The 18,331-nt window shown below is 38.4% G+C and overlaps 1 long non-coding RNA gene across 1 annotated transcript in view; it reads left to right on the top strand.

The window, feature by feature from the left end:
* The first annotated feature begins 204 nt into the window (after positions 1-204).
* The window catches only part of LOC129651559 (uncharacterized), a 28,677-nt gene continuing 10,550 nt past the window's right edge, over positions 205-18,331 (top strand). Inside the window, exons 1-2 of the long non-coding RNA XR_008714197.1 lie at positions 205-318; positions 1,679-1,775. This is a non-coding gene — a long non-coding RNA (uncharacterized LOC129651559). The remainder of the gene's footprint in view (positions 319-1,678; positions 1,776-18,331) is intronic.

Raw genomic sequence — 18,331 nt, 5'->3', positions numbered from 1 at the left:
TGTATATACACAGCTGAGGAGGAAACACTGTTAAAGTACATGTCAGTGAACCCAGACCTTGAGAGCTGTGAGCAAAAAATGATTTAATTATTTCAGTTCTTCCCATAACACTTATTCACTTCAACAGGATGCCAGTCTACTCCCTTGCTCCTTATTACTGTCATGAGAAAGGAACTCATATTGATCCCCCTTGTAATCTTTTTTAGGCCTGGAGGGTGTTGCATGGTTGAACATCTGGGAATGCTGTTCTTTGCTGTCCAGTGAATCAGCAGAAGGGGTGATGGGCCCCAGGTGTCCTGCAGCCAATTGCTTCTCAAGGTTTGCTGACACTAATCCACACAGCATTGTACTGTCAGGTTAGATGGCTCTGGGTTTGCTGTTGATGTGAAACACACATAGCCCAAGGGAGATAACTTCTTGTGATAAAAATGCAGTTTTCTTGGAATTTTAATTTATTCCAGAATTTCCTTCCAGAGAGCATATCCTTGTAGTTTACTGTGGTTAGTATGAAGAGTGAAGTGGCAGAAGTGAAAGAGGATGAGGTGATAATAGAAATGAAAACATCTGTGCTATTTTCCAGATTGTACACCATCTAATTTAATATAACAGTACAGTGACAAAACTTTATTATTATCCTCATTTTACAGATAAGGAAATTGAGGTGTGGTAGGGTTAAGAAGTTTGTCCTTGTTGTTTAGTTGCTAAGTTGTGCCCAATTCTTTGCATCCCATGGACTATAGCCTCCCAGGCTCCTCTGTCCATGGTATTTCCCAGGCAAGAGTACTGGAGTGGGTTGCCATTTCCTTCTCTAGTTGTGACCTAGGGATCAGACCCACATCTCCTTCAATGGCAGGTGAATTCTTTACCGCTGAACCACCAGGGAAGCCCCTAAGTAGTTTGGCTCAAGGTAACTTGCTGTTAGGTGATAAAGATGAAAAAAGTACTGATTGGCCAAACAGTCTGGATATGCTGTACTGAATTAATAGATTCGATCCTCATAATAACCTGTGTGGCAGAGACCAACACTGATCCTATTTTTTTTTTTTTAAATGAGGATGAGAATCCAGATACTAGATTCATTTAGTTTAAGTGACTAGACTTGAATCTAGGTCTTCAGACTCCAGAACCCAGTCTGTACTGTGGTGCAGTCACGTGGTGTCTTCTGACTGGAAGTTGATATTTCTCTCCACATACCATGCTGAGAATGCATTCATCTTTAGAGCATTTTGCACACTGCCTCACACAATTTAAAAAAAATTATAATTGAAAGCTACTATAAATGTGTGACTAGCAAGGCTGTATTTGCCTATTACCTTTATTATAAAGATTTCTGAAGATTTTACAACTATCATCAGAAGCATCAAATGCTGCATCCCACTAAGCTTTTATCTGCATAAGGCATATTTTCAGGTTGTGGCTGGAAAGACCGAAATTCCACGACAAATGTGACTTTTCTAAATAGATAAGGTGTCAGTGGAAAGTCAGCCTGACAATTCACAGCAGCAAGGAAAGTGCTCATTGACTTGACTACGTGCTACTCTTTACTGGCCATAAGCCCTCTGAGCTCACAATGTCATTTAGAAAATGTCTTGAAGTTTTCCAAGTGCTTTCAGTGCATTCTTTTGTTTGTGCCTCATAACAACATCCTTGGGTGACAATTGTTATTCTTGTTTTACAGATAAGGAAACTGAGAGCTAGAGTCAGAGGTTAAGATTCAATTCACACAATGAGGAAATGGAGGAACCAAAGTCCAGAGCAGCTTCCCTGACTCAAAGGTCAGTGCTTTTCTCACTAGTTGTTGCCACCTCACATTTTAGTTTAGATTTCTGTCTCCTTATATTCGTTATGAGCCACCAGAATCTGAAAATACAAATGTAATAAAGTGTCATAGTGGGTGGCTTTATGAAATGAACCAAAAGCAAAATTTGATGGGCCTAACAGTGAGATCTTAAAAAGTGCTCTCAACAAACATTCATCCAACACCAATTTATTTAGTCCCTACTTTGCCCATGATATCATGTTAAATTATGTGAGCTATATAAAGAAGCAGGGGCCAGATGTGTATGTGTTGTGTTTAGTCTCTCAGTTGTGTCCTATTCTTTGTGACCCTTTGGACTGTTGGCCCTCCAGGCTCCTCGAAAAGCCTTCAACTCAACTCAATTTTTAGATGTACAACAGTTTATAGGAATCATGTCGTGGTAATTGTACGCATGTCTTATTTCACCAGTAGAACTAAAATCAAATTGATTATGGTACCTGTGTCTTATTTATCTTTAAATTTCACATAATGCCTGGCTCAGTAGCATTCCTGCTGAATAAATGAATGAATGAATAACAGTGTAGAGAGTCAGGACCCCTCCTGTCTAGGAGCTTAGGACCAACATGGAAAGATAAGAAACTAAATTAAATAAAGGACAAGATTGATATATGACCGTAGGGTAGAGAGATGAGAAGCATGATTTCTAGTTGAGATGATCAGAGAAAGCTTCATGAAAGAGGCATTTGTTGAATGAGAGTTAAATAATAAGGACTTATGCTATCCTTTTTTAGAGCAATATTGGATAGATTAGCTTAGTGAAAACAATAAGTGGGAGATTTAAATCTTCTAGCATCCTAGTACTCTTGCCTGGAAAATCCATGGACAGAGGAGCCTGGTGGGCTGCAGTCCATGGGGTTGCGAAGAGTCGGACACGACTGAGCGACTTCACTTGCACTTTTCTCTTTCATGCATTGGAGAAGGAAATGGCAACCCTCTCCAGTGTTCTTGCCTGGAGAATCCCAGGGACGGTGGGGCCTTGTGGGCTCCGTCTCTGGGGTCTCACAGAATCGGACACGACTGAAGCGACTTAGCAGCAGCAGCAGCAGAATCCTATACATGGGCAGAGTGGACCTATAAAACATTTTTGTTGAATGAATGATGATTAAATCTTTCCAACAAAAATTTTAATGTATTAACTTTTAAAAAATGAAATACTGTTGAGATATCTTGGTGTTACTTGAAGTCAGTTAGATTAAAAAAAATGTCAAAACACTGTAATCAAGGATCATGCCATCCTCATTTAGCCCTTCTAGAAATCACAGAAATACCTTAGAGAGTGCTTTACTCTTACAGAGATTTAATAAAGCTATACAATTCAGAAAAGTATTTTAGATGTATAATCAAAGAATGAAACGATGTCTTTGAGAGGTTGTCTCATTTCCTTGAGAAGGAGAATGCCAAGCCAAAACTCTTTAGTTATATCCTCATTCCTACTTACCCCATATAATTTTAACATCTTTCAGCAGCTTGGTAATAAAAACTAGGATATGAACATTCCTGCTTAATTCTGAGTCTAGGTTACACTTTAGTCTCCACATTGATCATTTGGTTTTATTTCATTTCACAGAAAATCACTTGCAGTGCCTCCTAGGTTACTCTCAGAGCTAGGACTTTTACACCAGCAATAAAAAGAGGCATCATTTACCATAAGGCATTTTTTCCATTTGATGGCAATGACTCATTGTGCTTTCTTTTACTCAGAAGTAAAATAATAATGCTTCTATTTGAAATGTAAGGGCTTTTTATGTTTTCTAAGTTTTGCCTGGAGTTGTAATGATCAAAAGAATAAATAAGACCTTAAAGCATTAATTATGGAGATGGGATTTCAGTTCGCTTTTATTACAACAGTAAGTAATAAACACATTTAGTGGACCTTCCAAATACTGTACTTTTATCTGAATCCTTTTAAAACATATTTGAATAACAGTGTAAAGGAAAATGTCAACAATGTTAATATTGCTAGTATAAATTATTTAATGTTTTTGGTAATCACATTTTATGCCCTATATAAATTCCCATTGAAGAGAAGCCCCATTTGAACTTTTGTTGTTCTGTCATTCACTCACGTTCAACTCTTTGAAACCTCATGGACCGCAGCATGCCAGGCTTCCTTGCCCTTCATCATCTCCTGAAGTTTGGTTAAACTCATGTCCATTGAGTCGGTGATACCATCCAACCATCTCATCCTCTGTTGTCCCCTTCTCCTCCTGCCATCAATCTTTCCCAGCATCAGGATCTTTTCTAGTGAGTCAGCTCTTTGTATCAGGTGGCCAAAGTATTGGAGCGTCAGCTTCAACATCAGTCCTTCCAGTGAATATTCAGGTTTGATTTCCTTTAGGATTGACTGGTTTGATCTCCTTGCAGTCCAAGGAACTCTCAGGAGTCTTCTCCAGCACCACAGTTAGAAGGCATCAGTTCCTCAGTGTTCAGCCTTTTTTATTGTCCAGGTCTCACATCTGTACATGACTATTGGAAAAACCATAGCTTTGAATAGACAGACCTTTGTTGGTAAAGTAATGTCTCAGCTTTTTAATATGCTTGCTGGGTTTGTCATTGCTTTTCTTCCAAGGAGAAAGTGTCTTTTAGTTTCATGGTTGTAGTCACCATCATCAGTGGTTTTGAAGCCCAAGAAAATAAAGTCTCTCACTATTCCATTGTTTCTCTATTTATTTGCCATGATGTGATGGGACCGGATGCCAGATCTTCATTTTTTGAATGTTGAATTTTAAGCCATCTTTTTCTCTCTCCTCTTCCACTTTCATCAAGAGACTCTTTAGTTCTTCTTCATTTTCTGCCATTAGGGTGGTATCATTTGCATTATCTGAGTTTACTGATATTTCTCCCCACAGTCTTGATTCCAGGTTGTGCCTCATTTAGCCTGGCATTTCACATGATGTACTCTGCATATAAGTTAAATAAGCAGGGTGACAATATACAGCCTTGATGTACTCCTTTTCCTATTTGGAACCAGTCTGTTGTTCCATGTCCAGTTCTAACTGTTGCTTCCTGACCTGCATATAGGTTTCTCAAGAGGTAGGTCAGGTGCTCTGGTATTCCCATCTCTTTCAGAATTTTTCGCAGTCTGTTGTGATCCACACAGTCAAAGGCTTTGGCATAGTCAATAAAGCAGAAATAGATGTTTTCCTGAAACTCTCTTGCCTTTTCGATGATCCACCAGAGGTTGGCAATTTGATCTCTGGTTCCTCTGCCTTTTCTAAAGCCAGCTTGAACATCTGGAAGTTCACAGTTCACTTACTGCTGAAGCCTGGCTTGGAGAATTCTAAGCATTACTTTACTAGCGTGTGAGATGAGTACAATTGTGCAGTAGTTTGAGCATTCTTTGGCATTGCCTTTCCTTGGGATTGGAATGAAAACTGACCTTTTCCAGTCCTGTGGCCACTGCTGAGTTTTCCAAATTTGCTGGCATAGTGAGTGCAGCACTTTCATAGCATCATCTTTTAGGATTTGAAATAGCTCAACTGGAATTCCATCACCTCCACTAGCTTTGTTCATAGAAATGCTTCCTAAGGCCCACTTGACTTCACATTCCAGGATGTCTGGCTCTAGGTGAGTGATCACACCATCATGATTATCTGGGTCGTGAAGATCTCTTTTGTACAGTTCTTCTATGTATTCTTGCCACCTCTTCTTAATATCTTCTGCTTCTGTTAGGTCCATACCATTTCTGTCCTTTATCGAGCCCATCTTTGCATGAAATGTTCCCTTGGTATCTCTGATTTTCTTGAAGATATCTCTAGTCTTTCCCATTCTATTGTTTTCCTCTATTTCTTTGCATTGATTGCTGAGGAAGGCTTTCTTATCTCTCCTTGCTATTCTTTGGAACTCTGCATTCAGATGCTTATATCTTTCCTTTTCTCCTTTGCTTTTCGCTTCTCTTCTTTTCACAGCTATTTGTAAGGCCTCCTCAGACAGCCATTTTGCTTTTTTGCATTTCTTTTCTATGGGAATGGTCTTGATCCCTGTCTCCTGTACAATGTCATGAACCTCCGTCCATAGTTCATCAGGCACTCTGTCTATCAGATCTAGTCCCTTAAATCTATTTCTGACTTCCACTGTATAATCATAAGGGATTTGATTTAGGTCATATCTGAATGGTCTAGTGGTTTTCCTCACTTTCTTCAATTTAAGTCTGAATTTGGCAATAAGGAGTTCATGATCTGAGCCACAGTCAGCTCCCGGTCTTGTTTTGCTGACTGTATAGAGCTTCTCCATCTTTGGATGCAAAGAATATAATCAATCTGATTTTGGTGTTGACCATCTGGTAATGTCCATGTGTAGAGTCTTCTCTTGTGTTGTTGGAAGAGGGTGTTTGCTATGACCAGTGCATTCTCTTGGCAAAACTCTATTAGCCTTTGCCCTGCTTCATTCCATATTCCAAGGCCAAATTTGCCTGTTACTCCAGGTGTTTCTTGACTTCCTACTTTTGCATTCCAGTCCCCTATAATGAAAAGGACATCTTTTTGGGGTATTAGTTCTAAAAGGTCTTGTAGGTCTTCCTAGAACCGTTCAACTTTAGCTTCTTCAGCATTACTGGTTGGGGCATAGACTTGGATTACTGTGATATTGAATGGTTTGCCTTGGAAATGAACAGAGATCATTCTGTCGTTTTTGAGCTTGCATCCAAGTACTGCATTTTGGACTCTTTTGTTGACCATGATGGCTACTGCATTTCTTCTAAGGGATTCCTGCCCACAGTAGTAGATATAAGGGTCATCTGAGTTAAAATCACCTAGTCCAGTCCATTTTAGTTCACTGATTCCTAGAATGTCAACGTTCACTCTTGCCATCTCCTGTTTGACCACTTCCAATTTGCCTTGATTCATGGACCTAACATATGTTCAGTAAAATCCAAATAATTTTAAATTTTGACTTATGAAATTGTGATGAACACTTTAAAAAAAAATAGCTTTCTAAATTAATTATCTAGGACTTTGAGGTGAATCATGTCTCTTGAAAATGTATATTATACATTTTTGGAAACTTTGTATATATGGAAGTGTTTGAAAATTTCTGTGTGATGAAGTATAAGCCTTTTATAGTTTTACTCAGAACTTTGTAAAGTTCAGAGATTTTAATTATCACCCATCTTCTCTTAGAACTCTATGTCACAGTTCTGTATGTTTATAGTAATTATGACTGTATAGCTACTTTGGCTTGAAATTTTAAAAAATAGAAGATAAGGATGAAATAGTTGAAATAGAACACATATCATAAGCAATAGGAAAAAAAAGACTTTAAAAAACATCAAAAAATAATCTAGAGGAAAAAAAGGTATTCATTCATGGATGGAAGCCCCAAATTGAACATATTTTAAAAAATGTGAAGTTCCTTCCCCAAGGCAAAGGTTTTTCAACTTTGATATTTAGGGGATCTCTTTGGGAGCCAGTTAAAAGCAGAATTTCTGATCCCCATTCCCAAAAGAGGCCATATCTCTTAAATATCTAAAACAGCAGAAGGGTACATGAGGAAGGGGTAAGATAGATTAAAAGGGATGGAAAAAGCTTCTAATAATGATGGCTATGGTCCTTATTGTAATTGTGGCAATAGCTCTTTCAGGTGTGTGTATAAATCAAAACATCAAATTGTACATTTTAATTAGGTACTGTTTAGCATATGTTAGAAGGAAATGGCAACCCACTCCAGTGTTCTTGCCTGGAGAATCCCAGGGATGGGGGAGCAGTAGCAGCAGCAGCAGCAGCAGTTATACAGTAGTTGCATGTTAGTTATATTGTGGATCTGGGGCTTCACAAGTGGTGCTAGTTGTAAAGAATCTGCCTGCTGATGCAAGAGACACAGAGATGTGAGTTTGATCTCTGGGTCGACAAGATCCCTGGGAGTAGGAAATGGCAACCTGCTCCTGTATCTTTTCTTGGAGAATTCCAGAGGAGTATAGTGGGCTTCAGCCCACGGGGCCACAAAGAGTCAGACACGACTGAGCAACTAAGCATTGCCACTGCACTGCAGTTATGAGAACTACAGAGTCTTGTCTTTGACTTCTAGGCCTCTCTGGTGACTGTCGTCACATAGAAGTTATAGCCTCTTTCACACCACCCAAGTTGTTTGGATTTTAATGACAAAGGTTGCAATAATGGTGGGGATCAAAGTCAGAAATCTTACAGGACTTCTTGCAAAAGACTGAGATTTCTAAGCAGGTGACCATATATGAGTATGGAAAATGGCTGATTCGTAGGCTTTATGAAAATTCTGTAAATTGTCTAGCAATTACACGGGCTAAAAAAACCTCAGGGTAGGAGAAAATTGACCTTACCAAGGAAGATGCTGACATGGAGCCTCTTGAATATTAAAAGGTTTGTAACTCAACCAGACAATGGAAAGTACACTTACTGAAGACATCAGTTCAGTTCAGTCATTCAGTCATGTCTGACTCTTTGCTACCCATGGGCTGCAGAACTCCAGGCTTCCCTGTCCATCACCAATTCCCAGGGCTTGCTCAAACTCATGTCCATTGAGTCAGTGATGCCATCCAACCATCTCATCCTCTGTCATTTCCTTTTCCTGCCTTCAATCCTTCCCAGCATCAAAGTCTTTTCCAATAACTCAGTTCTTTGCATCAGGTGGCCAAAGTTTTGGAGCTTCAGCTTCAGCATCAATCCTTCCAATGAATATTCAGGACTGAGTTCCTTTATGATTGACTGGTTTGATCTCCTTGCGGTCCAAGAACCTTTTCCAGTACCACAGTTCAAAAGCATCAATTCTTCGATGCTCAGCTTTCTTTATGGTCGAACTCTCACGTCCATACATGACTACTGGAAAAACCATAGCTTTGATCATACAGATCTTTGTCAGCAAAGTAATGACTGAAGACATACATGGAGGAAAGTTCCAATAATTACTTAGTCTTGCTTCTTTATACAGATGAAGAAGTGGAGTCAGTACTGATTGTGAATTTTACCCGAAGGCACAAACACAATGTAATTGAACTAAGGGGGAGAGGGGAAACTCAGTTTTTCAGTTCTCAGTTCTATACTTTTTGAACTAACTCTTACCAAATGCAGGGTTTTTTTCCTCCCCCTTTTTGACTTTGAAGAAATGAACTTCAAACTGGAGATAGCAGAACAAGCATGGGTAAGGAATATTTGAAATTTAAGCAAGATCACATGTGGGAGAGCACTTAGATGGTATAAACTAGTATATTTTTTCAGAGTCATAAAAATTATACATCAAGATCCTGAAAGATCTTGCAAATTCAGAATCATAGTTTGGGGGTAAGGCTTAATGAAAAACAGTTATTTTAATAAGGGAAATTGGAAAAAAAAATAAGCTTCTGTAAAGGCTAACAGATCCGCTCTATTATACCCTGCTATCTCCCATTTATAAATGGACAGTATTTAGTTAGGTGACTGTTTAAATTCTTAAATAAATCTAATCATAATCCAAATTTCCTGGGATAAATAAGTGTTGTAGGATCAGTCTAAGGAAGATTCTAGGAGGTTCTTTTAAGAACATGAGCGATAGCTGAGGAGGTGAGATGAAGCCTGGAGTAAAAAACATTGGTTGCAATTTAATAAGCATCTTCATATATAAAGGCTATGAAAGAGCTGTACTTATTCTCCCTCAGGCTGTACTTTAGGAAACAGGTTTAAACTCTGAATGAAATTGGCAGGGAGAGGAATATTGCTAGTCATTGGAATATGTAGATATGTTTCTAAAAAGATACCTTCTTATTTATATAAGATTCTAGCCCAAGTTCTACATCTTGCAGGAAGATATTTTCTCTAACTTCCATAGACCACATTTATTTGATCTTTCTCTGAATTTCTGTTGTCCTGAGAGTCAGTAGGTCAATAGCATGCAGGTTATCTCATAATTAATTCAGTTTTACTTGTGTCAGCCAAATTAGATATGAGATCAGTCAAGTTAGATATTATAGGAGATGCATATATGAAAAGATAATTGGATTATCATTTTCTTCAGGTCATCTGGTGGAGAAGGCAATGGCACCCTACTCCAGTACTCTTGCCTGGAAAATCCCATGGACGGAGGAGCCTGGTAGGCTGTAGTTCATGGGGTCGCTAAGAGTCGGACACGACTGAGGGACTTCACTTTCACTTTTCAGTTTCCTGCATTGGAGAAGGAAATGGCAACCCACTCCAGTGTTCTTACCTGGAGAATCCCAGGGACAGGGGAGCCTGGTGGGCTGCCATCTATGGGGTCGTACAGAGTCGGACACAACTGAAGTGACTTAGCAGTAGCAGTTAGCAGGTCATCTGGAGAAGGCTTCAATCTTCTGGAAGTTTAGTTAGAGTTTAAGAGGAAGAGAAGAATCTTCAATTGGAATTTCAGGACTCTACATAGAAGGCCAGAAAGTAAGCCATGGTTAGACTATAGAGTTCATCAAAGTAAGAGGCAAGAGATAAAGTTGGTAGTGTAGGTTAGGATCAGACTGTGAACAGTCCACAGACTGGGAGAAAATAATCACAAATCATATATTTGATAAGGGACTTATATCTAAAATATACAAAGAACTTGAACAACTCAGTTAAAAAGATAACACAATTTAGGAAAAAATGTTCAAACGATATGAATAGAATTTTATCTAGAGAAGATATACAAATTGTCAACAGGCACATGAAAAGATGCTCAACATCATTAGCCATCAGGGAAATACAAACCCAGATTAGAATGAGAGACCATTTCACATGCATAATGGCTATAACAAAAAATCAGATAGTAATAAATGTTGTCAAAGATGTGGAGAAATCATAGTATCATACACTCCTGGTAGAATGTGATTTGATGTAGTCACTTGGAAAACTATCTGATAGTGCTTCAAAGAGTTGAACATAGAATTATCATTATTTCTAGCAATTGTACTTCTAGAGAAATATTTAAAAATGTTAACATAAAAAGTTGCATATTAATATTCATAGCAGCATTACTCATGATAGCCAAGGAGTAAAAATAAGCCAAATATTCATCAGCTGATGAAAGAATAAACAAATAAAATGTGGTCTATCCATACAATGGAATATTATTCAGCCATAAAAAGGAATGAAGTATTCATACTTGCTACAACATGGATGAACTTTAAAAACCTAACACTAAGTAATGGAACACATTCACAAAAGATCATATATTATCAATATATGACTCCATTTATATGAAATATCCAGAATAGACAAATATATAGAGACATAAAGTAGGTTAGTGCTTGTGTTTAGGGTTAGTGGGAAGAAGAAGAATGTGGAGACTTGGGGAGGGTAACAGCTGATGAGTTGTTCAGTCGCCAAGTCGTGTCCGACTCTTTGCGACCCCATGAACTGCAGCATGGTAGGATTCCCTGTCCCTCACCATCTCCTAGAGTTTGCTCAAACTCATGTCCATTGAGTCGGTGATGCCATCAAACCATCTCATCCTCTGTCATTCTTTTCCTGCCTTCTTTTCCAGCATGAGGGTCTTTTCCAGTGAGTTGGTACTTTGCATCAAGTGGCCAAAGTATTGGAGCTTCAGCTTCAGCATCAGTCCTTCCAATGAATATTCAGGACTGATTTCCTTTAGGATTGACTGGTTTGATCTCTTTGCTGTCCAAGGGACTCTCAAGAGTCTTCTCCAAAAATCAAAAGCATCAATTTTTTGGCATTCAATCTTATGGTCCAACTCTCACATCCATACATGACTACTGGGAAACTGTAGCTTTGACTATATGAACCTTTGTTGGCAAAGTGATGTCTGTGCTTTTTAATATGCTGTCTAGGTTTGTCATAGCTTTTCTACTTTTTAATATGCTGTCTAAGTTTGTCATAGCTTTTCTTCCAAGTAGAAATGTCTTTTTAATTTCATGGCTGCTGTCACCATTCACAGTGATTTTGGAGCCCAAGAAAATAAAGTCTGTCACTGTTTCCATGTTTTCCCTTCTATTTGCCATGAAGTGATGGGAACAGATGCCATGATCTTAGTTTTTTTAATATTGAGTTTTAAGCCAGTGTTTTCACTCTTCTTTTTCACCGTCATGAAAGGCTCTTTAATTCCTCTTCACTTTCTGCCATTAGGGTGGTGATTGAAATGTTCTAAAACTGATGGTGGTGATGGTTGCAGAAATCTGTGAATATACCAAAAACACTGTATACCTAAAGAGGGTGAATTATATGATATGTGAATTAAATCTTAATAATTGCCAAAGAATTGATGCTTTTGAACTGTGGTGTTGGAGAAGACTCTTGAGAGTCACTTGGACTGCAAGGAGATCAAAGCAGTTAATCCTAAAGGAAATAAACCCTCAACATTCATTGGAAAGACTGATGCTGAAGCTGAAACTCCAATACTTTGGCCACCTGATGCAAAGAACTGACTCTTGGGATAAGACTCTGATGCTGGGAAAGATTGAAGGCAGGAGGAGAAGGGGACGACAGAAGATGAGATAGTTGGATGGCATCACCGACTCGATGGACATGAGTTTGAGCAAGCTTCAGGAGCTGGTGATGGACAGGGATGCTTGGGGTGCTGCATTCCATGGGGTCGCAAAGAGTCGGATATGACTGAGCGACTGAACTGAATGCTGTTCTCCAAAACAAGCAAGCAGACAAAGAACTCACACAACTCTATAAATTCTAATCTGAGTTGTAATTATCAATATTCAAGAGCAATATATTTTATCTTTAATTTTTTTTCCCTACCTCTATATAAAAGACGCTTACTCTTTGGAAGGAAAGTTATGACCAACCTCGATAGCATATTCAAAAGCAGAGACATTACTTTGCCAACAAAGGTTCGTCTAGTCAAGGCTATGGTTTTTCCAGTGGTCATGTATGGATGTGAGAGTTGGACTGTGAAGAAGGCTGAGCGCCGAAGAATTGATGCTTTTGAAGTGTGGTGTTGGAGAAGACTCTTGAGAGTCCCTTGGACTGCAAGGAGATCCACCCAGTCCATTCTGAAGGAGATCAGCCTTGGGTGTTCTTTGGAAGGAATGATGCTAAAGCTGAAACTCCAGTACTTTGGCCACCTCATGCGAAGAGTTGACTCATTGGAAAAGACTCTGATGCTGGGAGGGATTGGGGGCAGGAGGAGAAGGGGACGACAGAGGATGAGATGGCTGGATGGCATCATTGACTCGATGGATGTGAGTCTGAGTGAACTCCAGGAGTTGGTGATGGACAGGGAGGCCTGGCGTGCTGTGATTCATGGGGTCGCAAAGAGCTGGACACAACTGAGCAAATGATCTGATCTGATACACTGAAAATATCTAAAAGGAATGACCATCCAACGGCAAAGACTGCTTTTCTGGTATCCAGATTATGGGCTTTATCACTTACATTAAAACGAACTTGTGTTTTGTTTTGGCACCATGGCTCATTTTAGATATGGGACAAAAAGAAATGTACAAAGTGAGCCTGAAATATTCTGTAGTATCAGAAAGAAAGGTAACAAAGACTTTTGGGTCATATCAAAGGACTTCATAAGGCAACCTGAATAAGCATCTACTGGTCAAAAATGAAATAATTTGATCATCAATTAAGACAAAAACTATGGTGGATACATCAAATATGCTTAGTTTCATGGGTTTATAATGGTATTAAAAATACCTCATTGATGACATTTTTTGAAATCTTCTAAAGAGAAAGAATCAAGTATTTGTCCTCATTTTTATATAATTGTACTTCAGTAATGTGAGTTTGAGTGAACTCCAGGAGTTGGTGATGGACAAGGATGCCTGGTGTGCTGAAATTCATGGGGTTGCAAAGAGTTGAACATGACTGAATGACTGAACTGAACTGAACTGAACTAAGTAATTAGTGAAGGAACATTTCCCTTATAAAAGGATTCTAGCTAATAAATGGAGAAGAAATGACAAATATCACTATTTTGCCACCCCACCAATAGATTAACGGGTCTAAGAAATAATCATCAGTAGTTAATAACATCTAAAAGAAAGATGATATGTGTAACTTATCTTGGTAGAAGTATGCAATATTATCCACAAAATATCTTCCTAGAAAAAAGAAAAATCTGAATCTGATCAAGCATCTTGATTTATTTACCAATTTATAGGAAATATAGGGGACAAAGGAACTCAATAAATGACATCACTGGTATGCAGTTAGCATGATATATTTTAGAAAAGTCTGCAGGATAAAGGATCCATTATCTTTAACAAGAACAAATGCAAGACATAAAAGCAATAAAGTTTTAAAAGACATACCAGCTATCTCAATGTGTGGACCTTCTGAATCTTGATTTAATGATTCATGTTTTTAAAATTTAGAAGACAGTCAAGTATATATGAACATAGTCTGGATGTTTGACAATCTTAAATAATAATTTATTACATGTGATTATATTTTCCTCTTTCTGGAAGGAGTCTCCTGTTTTAGAGATACATGCCAAAATATCTCTGTGATATGATATGTGGGATTTACTTAAAAATAATTGAGGGAGGAGGGGGTAAAGGTATAGTAGAACAAGCTTGTCATGTGTTAATATGTTGTTGAAATTATAATAGGTGGTGAAATGGGCACCTTTTATTTATAGTACTATTGCCACAACTTGTGGTCATGTTTGAAACTTCAGTAATAAAAATTTAAAATAAAATTTGCAAAAGTAAATAATGAATGTTTTTAGTTCCCATGCTTAGATGTAATTTAAGGAAAAGAAAATAAAGAAAAAATCTTTAGCAGCTCTTATGCTTATCTGATAGAACCATCATTATATTTCAGTTCTACTGGACAACAGGTTTAAATTACTAAGCTCAACTCAGCCTAACCAAGGATATAGCCAAGCTAATGAATTAGTAATTCAGAGTCACAACTGTTTGTGTTTATTTGCTTGAAATATTCATTTCCCATGGGTGATAAGGATTTTGCATGTAGGTAACAGCAGACAGTGGGTGTTTCAGCATCAGTGAAATTCTATTTAAAAAATTAACTGGAAAGGGGAAGGACTGACTGACTTCATTAAAAACCAAATAAAGGAAAATGAGAATATAGATTTAGTGGAATATGAAAGAGTTCATAAAAAGAAGAAATGCTCTATTATCAGTTGTAAAAGAATGTAGGCTGACTAAGAAATAAGGCAGAGTTTTCATGGGTGTGCAAAAAAGCCTATGTATTTAGGAAATGAATAAACTTAATGTTTAGGTAGCAGCTTTATAGAAGTATAATTTAAAAGATTGATATTGATTTATTTCTCCAAGTCCAGGTAATGTTTTGTGATTATGTTATTGGTTTTTAGTATTTTGATTATATTGAATTATTTTTAAGTAAGAAAATACTGATTTTATTATTGATATAATACCATTAATTGATGTTTTGAAAACTCGGAAATCTCAACTACTTATGTCTTAAGATATACCATAGATGATCATTTTCAAATCAACAAAGTCTGTTAAAACTCTTCAGAATATATTCTTTCCTTGTTTAAAACATTTCCTGGTTGTAGTCTCGTGGTTGTTACTCCCATTTCCTAGGCTGTTAATGGGGCTTAGCATCTTTTGTCATACCTGCTAGTCATTAGTATTTCGTAAGAGTCACTTTGGGCTTCTCTCTGCTGTGTTTATGTGGCAGGCAGAATTCTGAGATGGTTCCTAAGATTCCTAGCGTTCATGCCTTGAATAATCCACTCCCCTGGAGTGTGGATGGAAATTGTGACTGTGATGGAGCAGTAGCTCCGTTCATTAAGTTATATGACACAACAAAGGTGATGGTCACTCACATGATTACCTGATGTCACGTATATTACTGTCACAGCAGACTGGGGGGAGATGCTTCTGTTGGCTTTGAAGTGAGCTGCCAGACTGTGATATGACCTTATGCTGCTGCTGCTGCTAAGTCACTTCAGTCGTGTCCGACTCTGTGCGACCCCATAGACGGCAGCCCACAAGGCTCCACCATCCCTGGGATTCTCCAGGCAAGAACACTGGAGTGGGTTGCCATTTCCTTCTCCAATGCGTGAAAGTAAAAAGTGAAAGCTAAGTCGCTCAGTCGTGTCCGACCCTCAGCGACCCCATGGACTGCAGCCTTCCAGGCTCCTCTGTCCATGGGATTTTCCAGGCAAGAGTACTGGAGTGGGGTGCCATTGCCTTCTCCAATGGCCTTATGAGGTATTACCATATATTACTATAACCCGAGGGCAGCCTCTGGGAGCTAAGAGTCAACAGCTAGCAAGAAAATGTGGTCTGTGTCCTACAAAAACAAGGAACTGAATCCTTCCAACAGTGTGAATGAACTACACCTTGATTTCAGCCTTGTGAGACAGTGAGCGAGGAGCCCAGGCCCAGCTATGCTCTGCCTAGATTTCTAACCTAAAGAGTTATGAGGTAATAAATGGGTATTGTTTTAAATCACTAAGTTTGTGGTAATTTTACAGCAATAAAAATGAGTACAGTTAATTGATGTCCTCTTAGAATGAGGGGTATGTGGCGGGGATGATGGAACATTATGGGATGTGGAGAATGATGTGGTTATTAGGTTACATGGGTGCAAGCAGAAAAGAGGAAGGAGGTTCCTAGGCCCAATTCCAGTTGTTCCCTAGAGCTCAGCTTCCTACATTTGCTCATGACTAGATTCCTTCCACTGTAGTTCTCTTATTTTTCCTTCAGGAAAAATTTGAGGCTGAACATTTTGTAAAGATTCTTAAAGAATCTTCTTGTAAATTGGGAGACCCAAGTTTGATCCTTAGGTTGGGAAGATCCCCTGGAGGAGGAAATAGCAACCCACCCTAGTATTTTTGCCTGGGAAATCCCATGGATAGCGAACTTGGTGGGCTACAGTCCATGGGGTTGCAAAGAGTTGGACATGACTGGGTGATTAACACTTTCACTTTTCATTTCTGTGTGCATGTGTATGCATGCTCAGTCACATTAGTAGCCCACCAGGCTCTTCTGTCCATGAGGATTCTCCAGGCAAGAATACTGGATTGGTTGCAATGCTCTCCTTCAGGGATCTGCCCAACCCAGGATTGAACCCAAGTCTCTTATGTATCCTTACTGTATGTAATTTAACCATATCCTTCTGCTCTCTGTGTTGCTGGACCCTAGTTCTCATTCTGAAGGCTTTGCTTTTAACTACAAAGTAAAATGTCATTGATAATTACCCACTTGGTTGAATAATCTTGTCTGTTAAATATTTTGTGTATATCTGTATTTTTCTATATTACCACAAATATGATTTGGATATCACATTATAGGAAATAAATAAAAACCTAGTGTTGTCTTTTTGCTTTCAATGTTGTAATCACTAGGGACATCTACTGATACATCTTCTTACTATAAGAGAACAAAAGAGCTTGTTTTATTTCAATTCATTTATTTAATAAAAAGGTATCTAGTACTTACTGCAGCATGTCAGACACAATGGACGGACATCAAAATGGATAAGAATTTAATATCTGCTTAGGACAGTAACTAGTAACAAGAAAGAATGTAACTGCATTGGCCCTGGTCAGTTTCAATTTCACTGTGTATCAACTTGAGGGCTGACATGTCTCCAACCTCTCTGGGCTTCAGGTTCTTGTATAAAGGGATGGGGATGGTAGATGATCAAAGTGTCTGTCTAAAATGTGGTAGTGATGAGTCATCAGGGACATCAGCAGGAAACCTAGACTGAATTGAGATGCAACTCTCATAGACCTTCATGGGTGGTAGAATTGAAACTGTAATATTGAATTTCATTAATAGTTGATGAATTATAAATTGAAATAAGGTTTTTATGCCTATCATATTGTGAAAAAAAGTTGCTTATATCCAATGTTGGAGAATATTTTGGGAAATAAGTACTCTCAAATACAATGAGGAAGAGGGCAATTTGACAATGTCTATCAAAATTTTACCTGTGTATACCCGTTGACTCAGCAATTCCATTTCTGGGAATGCATCCTATAAAAATACTTAAACACCCAGAGGGATGGAATGGGGAGGGAGGAGGGAGGAGGGTTCAGGATGGGGAACACATGTGTACCTGTGGCGGATTCATTTTGATATTTGGCAAATCTAATACAGTTATGTAAAGTTTAAAAATAAAATAAAATTAAAAAAAAAAAAAAAAAAAAAGAAAAAAAAAAAAAAAAAAAAAAAATACTTAAACACTTATTTCCAAGGATATTTATTGCAGTGTTGGTTATAATATCTCCCAAACTGGAAAGAATATGAATGTCCATCAGTATGCAATTGGCTAAATATAGTACACTAATATAGTAGAGTATTGTTGTTGTTCAGTCTGTCAGTCGTGTCCAGCTGTTTGTGATGCCATGGACAGTGGCATCCTAGGCTTTGCTCTCCTTCACCATCTTCTGGAGCTTGCTCAAACTCATGTGCATTGAGTTGGTGATGCCATCCAATCATCTCGTCCTCTGTCACCCCCTTCTCCTGCCTTCAATCTTTCCCAGCATCAGGGTCTTTAATCAGTCAGTTCATCACATCAGGTGGCCACAGTATTGGAGTTTCAGCTTCAGCATCAGTCTTTCCAATGAATATTGAGGGTTGATTTCCTTTAGGATGGAGTGCTTTGATCTCCTTTCAGTACAAGCGACTCCCAAGAGTCT

This window comes from Bubalus kerabau, chromosome 4 (genome assembly GCF_029407905.1).
Source record: "Bubalus kerabau isolate K-KA32 ecotype Philippines breed swamp buffalo chromosome 4, PCC_UOA_SB_1v2, whole genome shotgun sequence".
Classification (NCBI taxonomy): Eukaryota; Metazoa; Chordata; class Mammalia; order Artiodactyla; family Bovidae; genus Bubalus; species Bubalus kerabau.
Note: the sequence above shows the minus strand (reverse complement) of the source record. Positions and strands in the feature narration are given on the sequence as shown.